This window comes from Zonotrichia albicollis, chromosome 1 (assembly GCF_047830755.1).
Source record: "Zonotrichia albicollis isolate bZonAlb1 chromosome 1, bZonAlb1.hap1, whole genome shotgun sequence".
In the NCBI taxonomy this organism is placed as follows: domain Eukaryota; kingdom Metazoa; phylum Chordata; class Aves; order Passeriformes; family Passerellidae; genus Zonotrichia; species Zonotrichia albicollis.
In genome coordinates this window covers 146,833,816-146,854,920 of record NC_133819.1, presented here as the reverse complement: position 1 = coordinate 146,854,920, position 21,105 = coordinate 146,833,816, and positions in this window count along the sequence as shown.

Genomic DNA, 21,105 nt, shown 5'->3' with positions numbered 1-21,105 from the left:
TCTAATATGCTGCTCCCATGGATTTCTCCTTTTTTTGTGGCAAGGGAAGAATCCCACAATGTTTTTGCATCATTCTCCTCACTCAGCAGCAGCAGACAGAGCTGCTCTGAAGCCTTGCAGGAAACCTCTGAGCCACAGCCTGCAGGTGTTGAGCAGTGCTGAGCCTGATGTGGTGGGCACAGGTGAGTCTACACAGAGATCTTGTCTTTTTTTGCCTCCTGCTTTTATGTCTCTGTGTTCCTGTCAGTGGGGTTTTACTGACACAGAATATGTTGTGTAAAACATGAATGTATGTGGCCACACATTCATTGTTAACAGGCTCACAGAATTTTCCTAAGAATGACCTGGGACAGAAAAATGCTGGTTTTATTAATGAAGTTTAGCTAAGGCAAATACATCTGGAATTCCACATAATAAATGAAAAAGGCAAATCTCTTAACCCTGGCCTTCCTTGCAGTGAAACTTTTAAGGCCAGCAGACAGAAAAGCTCTTCTTGCATTTCTCAGAAAGATTAGAACAGTGCAGGAAGTCTGACAAATGTCTCTATAACTCTCCCTGTGCTATGACAAGGTTAAGTTAAATATTTGTGTTGCTCAAATCTTATGCTGCATTGCCACTGAGGCTGCTGCTGAGCACACTGTGATCCACCAGCTGTGAAGGCACTGCAGGAGACACAGGGAGCAGAGGAGGCCACTGAAATCTGTGGAGGATTTCTTCACAGATGATGGGATTGCTCCTGGCAGAGGATGTTCCTCTCCATAAAGCTATCACTGGCTGATCTTTCAAGGGCTGAGTGCCACCAGCTGTGATCTTCTACTCTGGAACACTTTATAGGAAACTACTAGAAAATGTGATTTCTTTAGTCATTCAAATTAATTGCAGATTGAACATTTGCATAGGAGGTTTAAACTCATGGCTGTATTTCCTTACTGTCCTCAGAATGTTTTTTAATGGGTCTTGTTCTGAAGATGCTGGAAAATATGTTTTTATTGGAAATTCTCTTGAGGAGTTGCAAACATGTTATCAACCTAAAGTTCTGTGTTTGTCTCTCTCTGTGTTTTTTTGTTTTTGTTTTTGTTTTTTTTTTTTTTTTTTTTTTTTTTTTTTTTTTTTTTTGCTGAGGCCGCTTACTAGTCCCACACTTAAGTTCTTGTTCTGATGATTTCAGCTTGCACAATGTAAAATATGAATGACACCAGCAAGAGCCACATCACCTATTGGCTGACCTCAATCCTGAGTGAGGTACTTGTCTGTTCCCACTCTCCCTTAGTGAATATTGGGGGATACCTTCCTTCTGTCAGACAACACCACCCAAAATATCCCTTCAAATCCACTGTTCATTCACTTTGACTTAACACTGATTGTAACTTGAACTTTCTTTTGGAGTGAATTGTCTCTCCTGAGAAACAAAACCTGTCATGGGGCACAATTCAGCTCAAAGGTCTCTCCCACAAAACAGGAGCAGTAAATCTGCAATTTACAGCTCCAAGCCTCACACCAGCCCTGCAGCATCCTCACACAGGCATTCCTGCAAGGCAGGTCAGGATGGCCCATTCCACCAAAACACCCCTGGTTACACAGTGCTCCCCTAACTGCTTCAGGCAGCTGAAGCAGAACCAAAGCCCAGGAGCTGGCAGTGATATCTCAGGGGCACAGAGCAGCTGATGGCAGGAAAACACCAGCGCCACTGCTGAGCACTGTGACAAACAGAGAGGGCCAGCACTGAATGATGTGGGCACAAGGTTTCTGCACCATTTGTCCCTGGCTGGGCCTGTACTTACCCTTGAATGGCTATAATAGAAATGTTTAATACACCTGCAGCCTGAAATGTCCTTGCCCATGCAACTTCTGAAGTCTTCCCATCTGAGCCTTCTGTGTCTACTTCTGTAGGCTTAAAAGAGATTTAATATTTTCATTCTTCATAGATTATTCATAATAAACATTTTAAAAGTTGAAATAACTAAACAACGTATTTTAATCCATGTCTAACACAGTTGAATAGCCCACTTGATCTTTCACTAAGCAGCCACCTCCAGTAGTATAGAATATACCAGTGTCCATAAATGGTGAAAGAACCCTGGAATCCCCAACAGCCATCCAAACAACAAAAAAAGTCTGGTTTTTTTTCACATTGTGTAATGGGAATGCTATTTGAGATGCATCACACTCTTTTCACACTGCAAGAAGCATCCTCTGTTACTTGAATCCCATCATTTCCCTTGGAAAAAGGTCATGGAAAAGAAACCCACAAACCTTATGTTTAAATTTAACATTGTTTAAATGTTTAAAGTTAACATTGTAGGCCTGGCTGCGGCCCATGACTGTAATGAAAATGCCTAATTAAGGTTTCCAGCTTACCCATAATTCCCTCCACAGTGCTCAAATATTACAGGATGTGTCTCATGTTGTGCTCACAGTGAGATCCCTCAGGGACTGAAGAATTCCCCACACCCAGGCAGTTTGGGTCAATCAGAAAGTATTTTATGAGCTCTGAGTGATCTTTAATGTTATTTGACTACTGCAGTCTGGGCAGGAGACTCCAGCTTTTACAATAACATTCAAATAATTCAAGGGCAGCCTAAATATGGCAATGTTATTAGCAGAGCTGTTTAAGATTACTGCTCGATTTTTTCCCTCTACCACTACAACATACAAAGACAAAGCACTAAACAAAGGTCTTATGAGACAGGACTTTCTTACAAGGTTTCTAGGGGACTTTGAAATATCATTTTGGTCCACATTTAGCCCAACTAACTTTGGTTTGAGGCTACCTATATTGTCAGAGGATGAGAAAGGCAGAGAAAGTAAAAAAGGTGTCAGAAGCTTCCAGAGAGAAGCTCATTATGCATTAATCAGGATTGCCCAGGTGTCCAGCCTTCTTTGAAAGTTGCAGGAACCTTGGCCAGCTGTTTTCCTGCTTGAGGATGTTCAGTACAGGCAGTAAACTAAATAAAACATATTTGGACATACATGTCCAGGCAGCAGGTCTGTAACTGGTAAACATTTTCCTTTGTGTAATGGGGAGCATTGCAAAAAATATTCCCTAGAGATCAAGAGACACTGCATCCAGAGCAGTTCAGCTGCTCCAGTGCAGTCCTGTGAGCAGGACATGATGTGCATTTAATACTGGAACTCACATAGAGGCTACCCTTCTCCCTGGCCTGTGTGCATTACTTTCATAGGGTGTGAGCTCAGACCAGTTTAAATTGAGAGAAGGCAAATTTTGGTTAGAAATTACAAAAAAACTTTTCACTGTGAGGATGGTGAGGCATGGCACAGGTTGTCCAGAGAAGCTGTGGATGCTCCAGCCCTGGAGATGTTCAACACCAGGTTGGACAGGGATTGAGCAGCCTGGGCTAGGGGGAGGTGTCCTGCCCAAGGCAGGAGGGGTTGGAACAAGGAGATCCTTCTTTTCCCTTCCACCTCACACTGCTCTGGGACTTCAGAGCAGCCTGAGTCTGGCATTGCCCTGGTGAGCAGCACATCCCAGAGAAGCACAGCAAACAGCTGAAGAAGAGCTGAAGCTTGCTCTTGCTGCTCTTTTTAGTGCCTGGTCCATCTGGCCTTGTCCAAGATTACAGTTCATCCACTGACATCCTGCTGCTCATTGTAAATTGGTATTTACTACATACACATTTCTTTAAGAGCAACTCAAGTTTATAGCAAATTAAACACCATCTAAATGTAAAATGTTTGGATTTGTAAATTTGCTTTGCTGCTATTTTAGCTTTTATTGACAATTGTATTTGTTTTTACAGAGACAGTGTTTTTCTTTTCCCATGTCCTACAACATGGCTAAGAGAGACACAGAGAATTAACCCTTCCACATCCAGACCACTGAAACCCAAAGCACATCCAGCCAAGCTGCTGAGCTGGAGACAGACTGCTCATGGGAAAACCACTATACCTGTGAGGGTTTCCAAAACCAAGGACATCTTTGTACAGAGAGTAAACATTTGCTAGAAGTTGGTGCTCCTAGTGGACCCAATATAATAAACTACTATTATAACCAAGTTACAATATCTTGGTTTTGGCAGCTTCCTCAGTGAGTGACTTTTCTTCACCGAGGAAACACCTACTGACTCTAGAAACAAATTTCAGTTTTGAAGCTAATTTCCATTTTTCAGCGGTCTGTAAGCTGTGTCTACATCAAGTGACAACCACACAGCCTGTAATTATTGAGATGTGCTTTAAACTGACTAGGACAAGAGCTTTAATGCGGCTTTGTTTACCAAGGCAGATAAGCCAGCCTATCCCTAGGCCATCAACAGGCTGCTGCAAGCACCTGGAGGGGAGAGCTGGGTGGCATGGACAAACCTGGAACAGCTTTGGTGCTGGCAATTGAACTTTAGCTATGACCATGGCACAGTTAGGTCTACTCCCCTATTTTACCACTCCAGCTGCAGCCACACAAACAAGTCTGAATCCAGCTTGATGCTCCTAATCCTGATGAATGCCTGCAGGTTAGAATATACACTAAAAACTCCAGAGGGTCATACTTTATTAAGGCCTCCTGTTATTCCATGAGGCAGCGTTATTTCATGGCAGTTGAGGCTCCCATTTTTACAGGACATAAGACAAAGAGAGGTGGGTGTGCCAGGAATGGATGTGCTCATTCCCCCTCCATATTTGCATTACAGATGTCTCACAAGACAAAGAACTAAGACTGTTCTGCAGCAGCACAGATAATTTGTGTTCCCCTTCCACAGTTAACTTTCCTTCCATAATTACAAAATATTTCCTTCTCTTTCCTCCTTAAAAAAAATATAAATTAAAAGAAAGCACTATTGAGATGCTTGGTGGGATGATGGAATGTCTGTTACACTGAAATAGGGGACTGTGCTGGCTAAATGTTGATGTGTGGAGTGCAACTTTTATGCAAGTTGTCATCTTTAAATGTTCAGCATCTGCTCCTCACACAAGATGCCCTCTGTCCCTGCAGAGTGAACGCACAACAAAGACTGTGATGAAATATTTTATGTTCTGGGGTTTAGAATGTCTCTTCTCTTCGGGCAGGATGTAATAAAAAATTAACCTGTGAATGATTAGGAAGTGTTTAACAAGGATAGGAAGGCAGACAATGTTTTTTTACTGAACTGAAGCCTCATGATGCCTAAAATAAGCTTTTGTCCTGAAATGAAATACCGACTTGAAGTTCAAAAGTAGAACCTCTGTTGCCAGCTTGCAATTCTGACAAAGCTATGGGGGTTTACTGGAACCAAAGCAGCTCATGGCTACCAAAATAAAGCACAAGCTCAGTCATGGGATGAGAAGTCCATCACAGACTGAAACCATGAAAGATCTAATCATCAGATGTGATGACAAGGGGAAACACCCAAGGGTCAATCTCTTTTTTTCTCATTGTAAGACTAGCTAAGGGCAAACATTTTTTGTCCTCTTTTTGTTTCTGGATCATTGCTTATAGGGAATAGAATGGAGAGTTTTTACATATGATTCTATGATTTATTGTTCTTGGATTTGTACTTATTTGGGCAAATGATTCATCTGTGATTAATTATATTTGCTTTAATGCCATAAACATGTTTTTCCAGAAGAGATTTTCTGTATTTCTTTTGTCTTCTTTACTGTGTAGTGAATGTAATTTTTTCCTTAAAAAAACCTCTCCAGAATATCACAGCTCTATTGTAACATAACTATTGTTACTGAATATTTATTAATCACAAAAATTTGCTCCAGAACTAGGATTAAAATCACCCTTAACTAAATATTACATATAGGCAGGCAATAAAAGAAGATATGACTGCAATTGGTGTTGCTGTCCATGCTCCAAGTGCTGTTCTTTAATATCACAGTGTCTTTCATAACACAGTATCTCAGTCATGGCCCGGAGGATGAACATGTAAACAGATTATTTTTCTTCTTCTTCTTCCCCAGTAATCCCAGTTCCATCACTGATTCAAAAACCACAGGACAAGTCTAACATTAATATTGCTCCACACTCAGAATTTGCAGCTGTTTTCATTTACCTGCCACACTCACACAAACAAATTTGCGTTTTCAACCAAACCATAAAGGTTAGAAATGTACTTTTGTTTAAAAGAACAGGAAAAGCCTTGCAAAATCACATGACCTCAAAGCTGTCTTTTGAAGGAAAACAAAAATTATGGGTCTTTGAATGATATCATTGTTCTTCCAGGTCTATTCTCACCAGTTTGACAGTCTGGTCCTGCCACTCTTGCTAAATATTGCATAGGATGGAGATCAAAGCAGAGTTCATCAATTTGGCCCCATAAAAGTTAAGATTTCTGAGCTGACATAATCATCCTGTGTCGACATTCCAGAGTCACCAGAAGAAGACAGGGATTGGAAATTGAGCCAATTTATTTTAAACATTTATTTTAGCATGAGAACAATTTTCCCCTGGGATTGACCGAAGAGGGCATGTAGCTCACCATTTGGAATACAGGCACAACAGATGCATGATCTAATTATTGTAGGTGACCCTAATTATATTTTATATTCCCTCAACAGAGCCCTCACAAGTTGTGGAATGCCTTTCAGCATAAAAATGTTCTGAGAAAATACCAACCTTTGCTAAAGGCCAGAGGAGACTCCATACATGAAAGAGTGCTCCAAAACAGCATTGGAGTGGATATAAACAATGTGTGTCCTCTGTGCAAGGACAAATTCCACCGTCTCATTCCTGTGCTGTTCCTGAACTTGGGATGTTAAGGCCCTCCAGGATCTGATAATGTTATTAAAATATTCCACTTATGAAATTAGCTCTTATAACACACATGGTTATCTTAAAAGAGTCCAGTGCTGGAGAAGTACTGGAAGGGCACTACATCCACCATGGAAACACCTCCTAAAACTGAGGATTGATTTTTTTGCCTCATGCTGTACACATACATGTCAATATCTTCGTGTCACAGACATCTTTTATGAAAAATCCTTTCCTTAGGATTTTTCCTCCTGAGAAGCTGAGAGGCCTCAGGAACAAAATGTAAACAATGATTATCTGCTGCTGTGGAATGCAACAGGTGGATCTGTGACAGGCCCATGTTATTTGTTTCTAATTAATGGCCAATCACAGCCCAGCTGGCTCGGACACAGAGCTGAGCCACAAACCTTTGTTATCATTCCTTTCTATTCTTAGCTTAGCTAGCCTTCTGATGAAACCTTTTCTTCTATTCTTTTAGCATAGTTTTAATGTAATATATATCATAAAATAATAAATCAAGCCTTCTGAAACATGGAGTCAGAGCCTCGTCTCTTCCCCAATCCGAAAACCCCTGTGAACACCGTCACATCTTTGGAAAACAGAAACCCACTGACAATCTTCACCACAATCTCCCCTGGTCTGATGCTGAGCTATAAATAGAATGTGTGCTCTCTTTCCTCATGCCAAGCCACAACAATACACAGTAATGGGTGCTTCCCGTGTTATTCTTGCTGTGGGACAGACAGAGCCCATGTCAGAAGCACCATGGTGAAAAAGCACAACCCTAATTGACTTGAAAATGGGTCTAGAGGGAGCAGCTTCCTGTCTGAACCTGCTGTGCTAATTATAGTCCTGCAAAATGAGCATGAACTCTGACCCATGTTTGCAGACAGAGCTCAAAGAAAGCCCTTGGCCAGCAGCAGTGTCCAGGCAGTGGATCCCAGAGCCCATGGATCTCCAGGAAAGCAGATCCCCCATTGACAGAGGAGAAAAAAAGTATTGGCTGGACAAAGAGATTATAAACAAAATCTGCAACACAAACAAGGTGGGTGGAAATTCAAGAAGAGTGAAGATGGCAAATGACCCTTGTGGAAGAATATTTGTATAACCACAAGCTGGAAAATAAAGATTGTTTTATGACTGAGATGTGAAATTGAAGGGAGTCCAAGTTTAGACTCTGGTTCTTGTAGACACTTGTTTCATATTTTTCATCATGTCAGTGATTCTATGCTTCAGAGCTTAGAAAAGGCTTTGAAGAAGAACTGCCAGGTGTCCTTCTCTTGCAAATGGGGAACTTGTAATTCCTCTCTACTTGTCTCATTCTTTTGCAGGAGCCTTTCTCCCACCCCATCACGAAGAATAGTTCAAAGATGCAGACATAGCTACAGACTTCACATTCATAACTTGTAAATAGAGATTGCCATAAAACTCTAGCTTCTGAAGGAAAGAAAATGTGTGAAAAATAACTTTAAAAAGGTCATTTTAATGTGTCCCAAGTTTAATTTCCTGGGGTTTTTTCAGCAATGGCAAAGTGAGCTGAGCCTTCTTGGATCCTTGGTAATTATCAGGCATCCTGAAACCAAAGTTTGCTTGATGATTTAGATCCCATAACTGAGATAACTGAGATTCTATATTTGTCATATGAATGGAAAGAATTTTTTTTTTAATTTGAATGCAAAAAATAATATCTTAGAGGGCATGAATGGATGAAGAGAGTGTCTGTCAACCCGTAAGAAATGTGTCTGTCCACATGAGTCAGCAGCGGCATGTAAACCATCCTCAGCAAATTTTCCTGGAAAGGTGCAGCAGAGAAATAAATCATTGGACCTGTTCACTGGGACCTTGGGGACTGGAAGCACTTCTCATAGAGCCACAGAATCATATCTTGAGTTGGAAGGGACCCACAAGGGTCAATAAAGTCCTGGCCCTGCACAGAATATCCTGACAATCCCATCTCGTGCCTGAGAACATTGTCCAAACATTTCTTAACTCTGTCAGGTTTGTGCTGTGACCTCTTCCCTGGGGAGCCCATTCCAGTGCCCAACCACCCTCTGGGTAAAAACTGTTCGTGATATCCAACCTAAACTTCCCCTGGCTTTTCTTTAGGCCATTCCCTCTGTCACTGGTCACCAGAGAGAAGAGATCAGTGTCTGCTCCTCTGCCTCCCCTCCTGAGGAAGGTGCAGGCTGCAATAAGGTCTCCCTTCAGACTCATTCAGGCTGAACAAACCAAGACCTCAGCTGCTCCTCCTGTGGCTTCCCCTCCAGACCCTTCAAATCCTCACAGCCCTTTGGATACTGTCTAATAGCCCTGCATCCTTCCTACACTGCAGCACCACAGGTCAATTAATCCACTGCAGTCAGTCACAAATCCCATTTAATTTTACTTCCAAGCCTGGAAGAAGGCATTATAGCCAAGGGAGCAAGATTAGACATCAAGTGTTTAAGGACAGTAGGCTTTTCATTAAGAGGGTTTTCAAAAGCATTCAATTTCAAAAATGTTGATGAGCCTCCTAGGCAAATCTAAAATGCCTAAAACATGTATAGGATCATGCTTTATTGATTAATTGATTTCAGACAGAAGTAATGAATGGAACATGCTAAATCAAAATGAGACCCCGGCCTAAAATTCTTCACTCTTTAGTAAGGAGGGCTGATGATTTTCTCTTCAGCCTCAAAAGGGTAATTGCTATTCAGTTCCAAAATTCTTTGCCCTGACAAATCTGAGCACAGTTTATCAATTCATCCAACTAAATCCATCTGACAGCAGCAGGAGGCTCTGAAAGGTTTTGCAGCCAGGCTGGGATTATTGGTGTCTCGCCTGTTACCAGAGGTAACTGGGCACAGCCATCAGCACTGCTGACGTGATGACAAGGGGAAACATCCAACTGCTTTTTTTGCTAAAAGTTCCTCTGAACTTGGCTGTGTGAAAAAATGGAGTAAATGGAATGTTCAGCTTCCATGTTTCCAGGTGATGTTAGTCACACTGGAATTAATAACGCTTAGAAACAAAATGCCTTCTTGCAAAAATACAAAGTTAGTTCTGGAAGAAATTAAAATCTTTTCGTTAATGCAGGCACTGAACATAATTGAGAATACATCTGTTTTTATCACATGAGAAGCCCACAAAGCATCCAGCACTTTCAGGATTAGGGAAAAAAAGGAATATATGGCCTCTGGCACGATGGAATTTCCATCACAGCAGACAAGAAACCCATGTTTTCACATCTCAACACGGAAGAAAAAATGAACACATGCCTTGGAATTATGACACTGTGGTTGAATTTCCAAGAAATCTTAGCAGCTGTGACTGAGCCAAATGCCTCAAGCCAGGAATCCTGATGGGAGCACTTTAGATGAGGAGAGAGTGTTTGGGATGCTTGTGGCAAGGAACGTCTTCAGGCTGAGAGAGGTCAGAGGGGCTGCCCAGAGAGCAGGTCAGGCTGAGAGCAGTGTGCAACCAGGGCTCCTCTCCAAGGGACTGACACAGAAAACAGAGATTAACTACAGAAAGCAACAACTCCTTGATGCATTCATAACTGGCTGACGTTTCTGAGCTCTGGGGTAGTCAGGTAATAGAGAATCTTCATTGGGAAGAAGAGACTGCAAAACTGATCTTCAAGAGAAAGCCTGAGCAGGAAATTTATCTTTCAGCTGTGTTTTCTGCAATTCCTTGCCCCTTTCTTAGTTCCTTGTCTGTCTCAGACACTCAGATACAGCTCAAATGAAAAATAAATTTTCATATTAAAAAAATACTAAGGTGAAAGAATCAAATCCTCATAAACCTGTTACTTCAAATTTTTATTCAATAGGTACTCAAATCTGTAGTCAGGAAAGTGAAGGAAGGGGGAACTGGAGCAAGGTAACATTTTGATTGGCTTGTGCACAGTCTATATAGCAGATGGGACTGTTAGGATTTCATTTTGATAATTCATCTCAAAAGAGAGACAAACTGAACTGGGAAGTTCTCTGCTCACAGGAACATTTTAAAATCATGTGAGACTCCTAAAGCCAGATTGGGGTGTCTCACAAGAATCCCTTAGTAGCTGCTAATCAGTTATTAGACTTTTATGCCATGAAAGAGCAGATCCATGAGGTGCATCAGCCCTGGAAGAAGCCCTCAGCCTGTGCCCTTGGCTGCTCCATCTCTCCTGCAGGGGAACCTGCTGAGCTGGGGCACATCCTCAGCCAGCACCTGTGGGTGATCATCCCCTTCAAAAGGCTCCAGAACAATTTAATTCTGGCATTTTGTAAATTATAGGGGAAAAAACCACAGTGTTCTTAATAAATATTAGAAAATGTAGTTTTCTGTAGTTACTTCTTTCCATTATCTACAGTGGCTGCAGCCATATTAGTGAATTAAATAAAGGGGAACTTATCTGTGACCTCCTAACCTGAGAATCCTCTGTGCAAGACAGGCAATTTCTCATGTGTTTCCTGGCCCTGGATTGTCACCATCACTTCACATCATCCCTCTTTTCAGAATGACCAGTTCTGAGTGACAATAAATAATACCAAGGAACACAGGAAGAGACAAGATAAATGTTTTTTGGTCAGGATAAAACATCTCAAATTACTCTGTGGATGAAGATCAGAAAGGATTGAAGTCACCCAGACATTTGGAGAAGCAGTGAAACACCTGGCCCCAGACTGATGTTGATTTCTTGAGGGATGATGAAATGAGGGCCTTGGAGTAGCTTGCAAAAGCAAATGTATACAAGGACTGCTGTTTGCTGGACAGACATTTTTCCTCGGTCGATTAAAAAGAAAAAAAAAAAGAGAAACTCACATTTTCTATTGTGCTTTTTGGTCTTTGGAACTGAATACAGAAAATACTCTACTATTTCAAATTAATAGCCTGAAGACTGAAAATTTCTGCCTTGGTCTTTGAGGTGGAAGAGTGACTGCATCCTCCACAACAAAATCTCCCCAGACAGCCAAGGCCTTATGGAAGAATTAATACATTGCCATATCCTTCCTCTTTTTTCTCTTTTTGCATTTTTTTGCAGCAGTTCGTTCTATCAACACTTCATTTTTCTTCATTGAGAATCAGCCTTTTATCCCAAAGGAACCCTGAATGGTAGCCTGAGCCTTTTCAGAGTTTGAATGTTTGGATTCCTTCAGCAGAGAAAAAAAAAAGAAAGAACACTTCAGCTCTTCATCTGAAGGCTGTGTCTGACTCACCAGCTACTGGATGACAATTTGGAAAGTTTTAAATTCTCCTGACAGTTTTGACCATTAATAACTGAGATGATACATGCCTTTTTGAGACTGCCAACAATCTTGTCTGTCCAGGCTTTTGTCACAACTCTGTTGATTGTTTTTATGTAACTTAACACATTCCTTTAATAAAGTCGTTCTCAAGAAGACTCTGGAAGGTAATAACAAAACCCATCAGGTCTCTGTGGAAGGATATCTAGCTCCAAAGCCCTTTTCAGCTCACCCCAGTACTGGTGCAGAGCCTCCCAGTTCCTTCACTGGGGTTTTGCTGTGGATTTATGAATTTCTGTGATATCTGCAATTTCCACAGGCATAAACAAGTAGAGTGGTATTGTCTAGAAGAATGACAGAGAAACCTGGCACTGCTAAATGCTTTTAAAGTTCCCCTTCAGCTATGAATGGTACTCTGGGAATTTAAGCTAAGAGGTCTTAATGCAGCTCTCAGCATCAGCATCTCATTTCTGTATTCATCATATTTGCTGCCTGTCTGCAGGGATTGACCCAGAGCTGTAATAAAAATTGATGCCCTTCACATGCCACTGACTCCCCAGGTTCAGACCACAGCCAGAAAGGGCAGTGCCCAGTGGAGGCTGCAGCCACTGGGGCAAAACAAATACGTGAGAGTAAATTAGATGGGCTGGCATTGTGAGGGATGAGGAGGTGATGATGCAGAAGAGAAAGTTTTCAGAAAATCCTGTTACTGTTAGCTAGGCATTTAAAAATGGTGTAAGGACTTCACAGTCATGGGGACCAATTAGCAATGTATTTTAGGAGGGTGACAACATATTGTGGGTATGTTGTATATAGTAGATGTACTGTGTCCTAACAGAGACTAACACACCATTCCTGCCTAAGAATTGCTGAAAATGGTCTGCCCTGGGCTTTTGTTTAAAAATTACTAGCAAGTAGCATGGAACATGCCTGTTGCACATTGCACAGCAAATATCTCATTATTCATATCTCCCTGTGTAATCATAGCAATATTTCAGCTGCATTGGGTCTCTGGTTTGTCTCATGATGCACACCTCTGGAAGGAGACTTGCCCAGACAGAGGGAACATTTTGTGTTCCACTGTTCACCCTGCTTAACCCTGGCCCTCCTTCTCCCCAGCAGCACCAGCTGATGTTCTGACGTGCTCTGAGTGGGGACATCTGTGCCCCTCTCATTGTCCCTGCATATCTCTGGTCCTTCTTGCAAAAAGTCAACACCTAGGTTAGTAACAAATATCGTGATCTGATATTTGATATTTTTAGCTCTTGTCCTGGTTCTGTGTGCACTGCAGCCCACAGGGTGTTGGGGCAATGTTGGAATTTTGCCCCAGCAGTTTCTAAATTAGCCATGGACCAGGCTCTGCCCTGCAGCACTCCCATTTCTAAGGCTGGGCCTTGGTGGTCTTGCAGTGTCAGCAAGTTTGTTTTACTCTTCCCTGACCATTGCTGTCATCAGGGAAGACAGATTTGAAGCCAGAGGGATTTTAGCTGTGGGTTTCTGTGGGAGAAGACCTCAGCTCTATTTGGCTTTCTGGCTTTTTTCAAAGTTCTAAGAACTTCAGGCTGCTTCCAGGGCTGGACACTTTCTTGGCCAGTTGCAGGAAGTGTTCCTGATCTGGCTGCAGTACAAGTGGCCAGAATTTCACTTGGATGAATTGTTCGTATTGGAAACAATGTCCCCAATGTATCAGGCATAAAAAGGGCTTTTCTTTTGATGTCAGCTGTTATGCAGGTTCTTTTATCTCAGCAGACTTTCATTCACAGACCTATTTACTGTGGTGGTTGAGTGAAAATGCTGAGTGGAAATTAAAGAAGTTGCGTCTCAGGCAGCACTGCACTGCAGTTTGAATTTATTATTTTTTCCTTTATACTATTACCATAAGATTTTATCTACTACCCCTAAATGTTGCTCTTAGGGGCTGTGAATCATCTGCTTTCTGCAGAGCTCCACTCCTTTAATCTGCATTAAACTAAGTCCCCAAGCACCTTTTAACATTAAAACACAATATTATTTTAAATATTCTTCCTTCCTCTATTTTATTTTTTATTCACAGTCATCATGAAATGTTAGGCAAATCTCAGGAGAAGTGGAAGTAGAATAGGTCTGAGCTCCCCACAGCAGAAGTACCACAAGCTCTGGTTGAAGGGGGGGGAAAAGCGTTGTCTGAAACCAATGTAGACAGTGAGAAGAAATGGGATAGAGTGGAAATAAATAATTAGGGGTTAAAGAGAAGAGCAAAAGCAGCAGCAGAGGGCAAGAGTGGGCAGGAAGGAGGCTGAGGGCTGGCAAGCTCAGGCTCAGCAGCCCCAGGAGGGCTGTGGTTATGGAGCAGGACTCTTCCAGGACAGCATTTCCTGTTGGCTCAGGGGCTGTGAGGAAACCAAAATCAGTTGGGGAGTGTGGATTTCTTGATATGCTTCTGTGCTGGCAAAAGCATCATCATTATAGATGAAAAGTGCCCCTTTTTTGGAGTTTCACAAGCAATAGGACTGCTTCTCCACTAGTGTAAACTGATTTGTGCAGAAGGACCTGTCCGGAATAACTCCCCCAGTTCCAGTGTCCTCACAAACAAGACATTTTTCTCACACAAACCTGACCTATGGCAGCATCATGAGCATGGTAGGAATGTGTTCTCCTCTAATTTACCTTTTCCTGAGGGTAATTTCTTACATTTCTGTACCTTAAAATCTACCTGCCCTTCCACTCCAGCCCCATCCTGCAGCCCTCATGAGGTGACAGAAAAAGAGGATTCAAGCAAACAATAAAAGAAACCCATGAAGATGTATTTGGGGGCTTACACTGGAACAGCCAGCCTTTCATTGGTGCTGAAATGAAGCTAAACCACTGTCACCAACTGTCTTGGTTTGGAAAGACAGGAGTCTGCTAAGGAAGGCAGGAGCCTCCCCTGAAATGAAGAATGTAAACCCTTCTCTACCCCTCTGAATTGCTATAAATTTTAAATTAAGGGGCTCTCAGGCAAAAAAAAATGGGAGCAGGAAATAACAGTTCTTTAATAGGGAAGGAAAAAAAAGGCTAAAATAAACAATGCAGTACACTAGAACAACACTGAGAGAGTCAAAACCCAACCTGACACCCTGTGGGTCAGGGTGTTGGTGGCAGTCCCATTGGAATTGTGGCTGCAGCCCTCCTGGAGTGTCAGGTGTGGTTCTGTTGGAGCAAGAGAATCCTGTAGAGAAGGATGTATTCTTCCTCCAAAGATCCAGTGGAAGAAGAGGCAGCTGCTGCTCCTCTGGGGAATCCCATGGAGAAGCTGTGCTGGTGTCTCAAAAACCTCTGGATTATATCCGGGTAGCAATGCTTGGCTCCTCCCTCTGGGCGGAGCATTTCACAATGGGATGTTCTAGTTCTTATCAGTCATGCAGTGACATTCAATAGTCTGTTATCAGCAGATGTCCCCTCCCCAGGGAGGAGTGATTGTGGTCACTCAAAGAGAGAGATAAGGCAAACTGCTCACTTGACTAAGATAATCTGCCATACAGATGGTAGTTGAAAACATCTTGCATTGCAATCTTCAACACCAACTTTGGGTCACTGACAGCTACACACAAAGGGGAGCAATGGGTCCACCACCAGGACAGCCTGGTCAGCTGTGGAGAACTGCATGCAATGGAAGGAATGAGAATAATTACAGGAAAGGCAAATTTCACCCAAAATAAAAGGTGGTGGATTAAAGAAGTATGTTAGATTTGTCTGGGCAGACACCAAGCACCTGATCCCTGTGAATCATACTCAAAATTTGGCTTTCTAGTCTTCCATCAAGCTTCACTGATCTCCAGTCTGCGAGACAATGGCCTGACTGAGAGCTAAGCATAGCCCAAGGGATCTATTTTTAGCATGCCAAAATGTTCCAAAGAAGGTGATAAAAAAGGTGTAAATCTGCAGCTTGACTCCAGGGTGGAAGGTTGTGGGGAGGGGCTTGATGAAAAATGGCATTTCAGAGAGTGTGCTCCTTTTGGAGCACTTGTGGCATCTTTTCAAAGGAATAATCCATTGCCTCATAAACACAGTCACCACTCTGAGTGCCACTGCTCTGAATCAGTGCAGCTTGCAGCCTCTGGCTCTGATGACATTTTTGACTTCAGCTGAAAGGCAGGCCCATGGCTTTTCTGCCAAATTCAAGAGCCTCAGCCCTTGGTGAGGTGTTTATTACCAGGCATGAAAGGAGCAAACTGCCATGGAAGTGATGTGAAGCAAACACCCTGTCAGAGTTTGCCTTCTCTACTGCCAGCCAGCTGCTGTCTCTGAAAGCAGTCAGGCTTGTGATGGGGTTTTTGGCTGTGTTGGCTGGGCCAGAAACCGCTTTACAGGATGTTTTAACAGACATGGGACCCTGTCTCCTGAGAGTGCTCTACCCTGAGGAGTCCCTTGGGTGGGCATGCAGCCCTTGCATCATCATGTCCAAGTGATTCAACCTTCATCTCTTAGCCACAAGTTCTGACAGCCCAGGAGGCTGCAACAGAAGCTATGAGAAAACAAAGCTTTGGAGCCACAGAAACCAGGCTGTCAGGCACAACTCTGGCTGTTTGTGCAAGCCTTATTCCATACTCACATCTTGTAGGAGTTATGGACAGTAATGAAGGGTGGGACTGCAGGTGTTTGGCTTAGCTAGCTCCCAAGGTCCCAAGTTAGGTGCCTAAATAGCTTTGTGAACTTGGAGAGAATGGGGAGATGACACAGGGCTCTCTTCAGCACTTGGTGGGAAGGGACTGCTTCCTTTTGGGATGAAAGAAAGAGTCAAGTTGAAGCCCATCCTTTCCCTGTGGTGAACATTGCTGGAAACATCTCTATGACTTCTGCACCAAGGGCTGTTTGTCACCCACCACCCCAGGCTGATCTACACCCTGAGAAACAGGATCTGAGTTGTGTAACTGCCCTACACCTTACTCTGCTGTAAGGTAGCATTTTGAATGAACACTCATCATGAATTTTTTTGTACTTTAGGCTGATTTGAGATGCTGAATTTAAATGGTGCTGCTTTGGCTTTTTCCTACTATAAACCAAGCAGTCAGTTGTTAATTATTTGAGTGATCTTTCACCTTAGCATGGCCTTTACTTTAGAGCTGAATCTCCCAGGTAGCCAGCATGCAGCCATTGGCTTTTGAATTGCCACTCCCAAGAGCAGCTATCAAATAATGGTTGTATTCCCTGTGTTTTAGGATACAAGTACTGAGGAAACTCTTCAGAGCCAGAATAAATCCTTGCCTTACCTAGGTATCCTGTTTTTGAGGTATCCAACCAAAATCTTTTAAACAAAAGACTTTCCACTGAAAAATCATCCTTCTATTATTTAAAATTGACATATCTGAGCAATTGTGATTGCATAATGTAGAAGAGCATCAAGTCTCTTTGCTCTTGAACTTGGGCTCTCATTTCACTTAAGGTGACATATTTCACTTAAGCAGAGCAGATCCTTTTTTCAGTGGTATGTATAAAATGCTGCAGTAAACTGATTGTGACTCCTCTGAATTCTTTCCTGAATTTAAAACAGGGATATGTGAGTCCCTTTGGAGGTGTGCATTACTTCTCTGTTTGAGACAGTACCTGTGTGCTAATAATGGTCATGAAAATGATGGCTGCCCCTGAAAACTGGCTGCTGTCTTATTTGGATGAAACAAAAATAGGCCAGCTTTTTTGATCTGTCTTGCTAAAGATCCCAGTCTGGACCAGGGAAGCTAAACAAAAAGCTAAATTCTCCCCTTGTGAGTCAATGAACTGTTGCCAATTGCAATGGTGCTTTTGTCTGTGGCCATCCACTCATCATGAAAGAGAAAAGGTTCCTAAATGAGCACTGACCATTGCACAGCTGTTGAGTGGGGTTTCCAAAGCCATAATGGGAACCGGGCATTCAAATTCCCTACAGGTTAGTGGGATCTGATTTACAGAGTTCCTTAGTCAGCTTTGAAAAACAGCTGTAATGTTCGAAAATATCTACTCCCATCTGATTCTGATCAGAGGCCTAGAAGATACGGAAAGTTAGATTGACTTGTGCTCACCTGACTGCTTGTAGAGAGATGGTGTAAGAAGCAGGAAAGATAAACTCCTGAGGCATTGCCTCTCATGCTGTAATAGCAGAATATATGAGGAATAACAACAGGAAGGAAAAGGAGGTTTCCTTAAAACAATAAAATAATTTTTGTAATGATCCAAAATCTGTGCTGTGGAACACAGCATTCTCCACACCAGTCATACACCAGCCTCTCAAAGAGTGAGTAGATTTGTCAGGAATCCAGAAGCAAAACTGTGTTAATTGTCCTTGAGGGCACATGAGATCTCAGCTGAAGTTCACTGAGTTTTAGCCAGTGCTGGATTCAAAGTGTTTTCCCTGGGCAGCTGGAAAACCAGGAGAAGGAGCAAACATCACCATGACTAAAGGCCATGCTAGAGGATTCACATCTGCAGGAGCAAGAGTAGCAACCCTCATCATTGGGCCAGATCAGCCTCATATAAAAACAGAAAAAAAATAGGAAATGTTGAAAGCCCTGGCTATCACACTTCCGATTAAGCAAATTCTCTCACACCTGAAACTTAAATAAAATCCTAGCCAGGCCAGTGTCTGTGTTTCAAAGACCAAACGAGAACCACGTGGAAGATCTTTTGCTTTGTTTATTTTTTTAAGCCTCACATAGGGAGAAGCAACAGTCCATATATATCTAATTATTACTACATAAGCCACTGCTCCAGAGCAGTGCATTTGGAGCAAGTTAGAGAGAATGTCTTTATGTGATACACAACATTGACTATGATGCTGCTATGGTGAAAGACTGAGTCCCCAGTTTTAGCCAAGGGAATTATATGATGTGGGTAATAGGATGACAACTGCAATGTTCCAGCTCTATCTGTCAAGTACTTATGCAAACAATCAATGTTCCAGCATTGCCATTAAGTCAGTTGTTTTCTTTCCAGCTCTGCACGGTAAAATATTTCTAATACTTTACATTTTTTCTCTGTTACCTAATACCTCTTGTGTGAAAAAATCACACAAAATGCTGTAGGTTAAATATTCAGGTACTAAAACCAACAAATACAAAAAGGTTCTGATGGCTTGTCTTTCAAAAAGTTCAGATTAAATAACTTAAATGGCATTAACTTGAGTTGTCTGTGTGTGTTCATAGGAAGTTTTAAAGAATGCTGCCCTTTTAAAATATTATAGCCATTTCCAGTAGGAAGGAGGAAAGCATGGCTCTAGTTGTGCTTCTGTGCATTGCTTCAGCACCAGATCACTGCAGTCTTTGGTATTTCAGTTTAGAGCTCAATGACCTAAATAGTCTGGGAATGTATTTTTCTTACTAGGAATTATATGTGGGAGCAGACTTAGCCTCTCAGTATCACCAAGGCTAAAGTTTCCTGACCTCTGTCAGTCAGTCTACATGTGTGCTTTTCTAATTAAATCTCCTGTTGGATTTGACCAAGATATTTCTAACAGTGTGGTTCCCCATAAGAAAGAGGAGTGAAGTCAGGAAGGTGATGAGACTCACAGCCAAAAAGACTGAATCACTCGTGCTGATGCTAAAGTTGGCTTGGAATTCAAAGATGTTTGAGCTTGAGGATATGGGATGCAAGATGAGGAAATGTGGAATTAGAGGAACACAAGGGATCATGGGACTGCATTTGTCAGCATCAAAATGTGCCTTGACAGAAACAAGTTCAAAGGAGCATGGAGAGTGAGCAGGACTAGTGTAAGAGAAGAAAAGGGTGCAGAGAACTGGGGAAGAATATATTCATGCTTTTTTAATGGAGGAAACCAACACTGGGCTATAGAAAAGGCTTCTAGAAAACCTGGAAAGAGACAAAACAGTTGAAAGTGCTGCATCCACTATAACAGGGTGTGTGGGGGGCAATCCATCATGAAATAAAAATGTTTTACAAAAAATCCACATTTAAAGAGTCTCTTATACCAAATTGGCCATTGAGCTGGATATATCAGGAGGGGTGACAGAAAAACCCAGTCAGACCTGCCCATCTACCAGTCCTACCAGATGGCCAAGCCTGTAATTAGGAGCCTACAAGGCTGAGTTGCTGCATTCCTACCTCAAAATGAAAACCTGTGGAAACCCAGGGCACCAGGAATATTTCTCTGTCTGTTCTGTGGTGCCCTGACCCCCAGGGGAGCACTGACTTTGACCCTCATTCATGGAGAAAGTTCCCTAGACTTCAAGGTAGACTGGAATCCACAAAAGTGTGAAATAGATTATAGAGAGCAGTGTAGGTGTGTCACTTGGTGAGAAATTGAGGTTCTGGGATTTTCAGTATGTTGTGATGGAAGCAAGATGGAGGGCACAGGGTGTTGTGCTGGTTTTCTTCTTCATTCTTCTTCTTCCTTCTTCGTCTTCATGGGTTTGGGTGGCATTTTGTAATTGGACAGCAAACTCCCCATTGCAGCTCATTGGGCTCAGTTATTGGGTTAAAAGGGAAAATAATCTAGGTGTCAGTTCTTAATTGGATAGTTTAGTCTTAAAAGACCTTGTAACAAGAGATTGTTGGCCATTTTGTGCCTTCTTCTGTAAAGCTGCCGAACTCACAGTAATGAGACTGTTTTACTGATAAGAAATAATAAACACTTGAGTCCAAACACAAATTACTGTTTCAAGTACCTTCAATCCAGACCCAGAAAAACCAACGACTAGCATCCCCACAAAAGTCTTTTCTCAAATTCCTGAGACACCTCTGGACTCAACGTGGAGCTGAAGAGTGAGTGGGGAAAGATTATATATTTGTCTTTCATTAACATAAATCAATACTGAATCCTTTTAAATCTGTTCTCTGTTTATTAGTTCTATGGGCAGCAGAATAATACTGGAGTTGCTGTGACCAACATTTAGTTCTCAAATAGGACAAAAACAAGCCCAGTCTTGCCCAAGGAATCAGAGCTGCTGTATGTAGGGTTACTGCAAAGAAAGCATCCTCTGTTGAGATAGATGTTTAATATCTGGGCTTTTTAAAAAGCTCTTAAATAATTTTGGGGCTTTTGCATTTTTTTTGTTTGTTTGTTTTTTTAACCTTTAGAGTTAGCTCATTTAGGTATAGCTAATTATGGAAAACAGAGTTTGATATTTGCTTTTTTATATTTAACCAGTTAACGAGCTTCTTGATTTTTCCAATGTTTTTACTGTTTATTAAACAGGAGGTAAGTATAAGAACTAGGAATCTTACATGGTTTTTCTTCTATCTTGGTAAGACCTTTGGAACCTG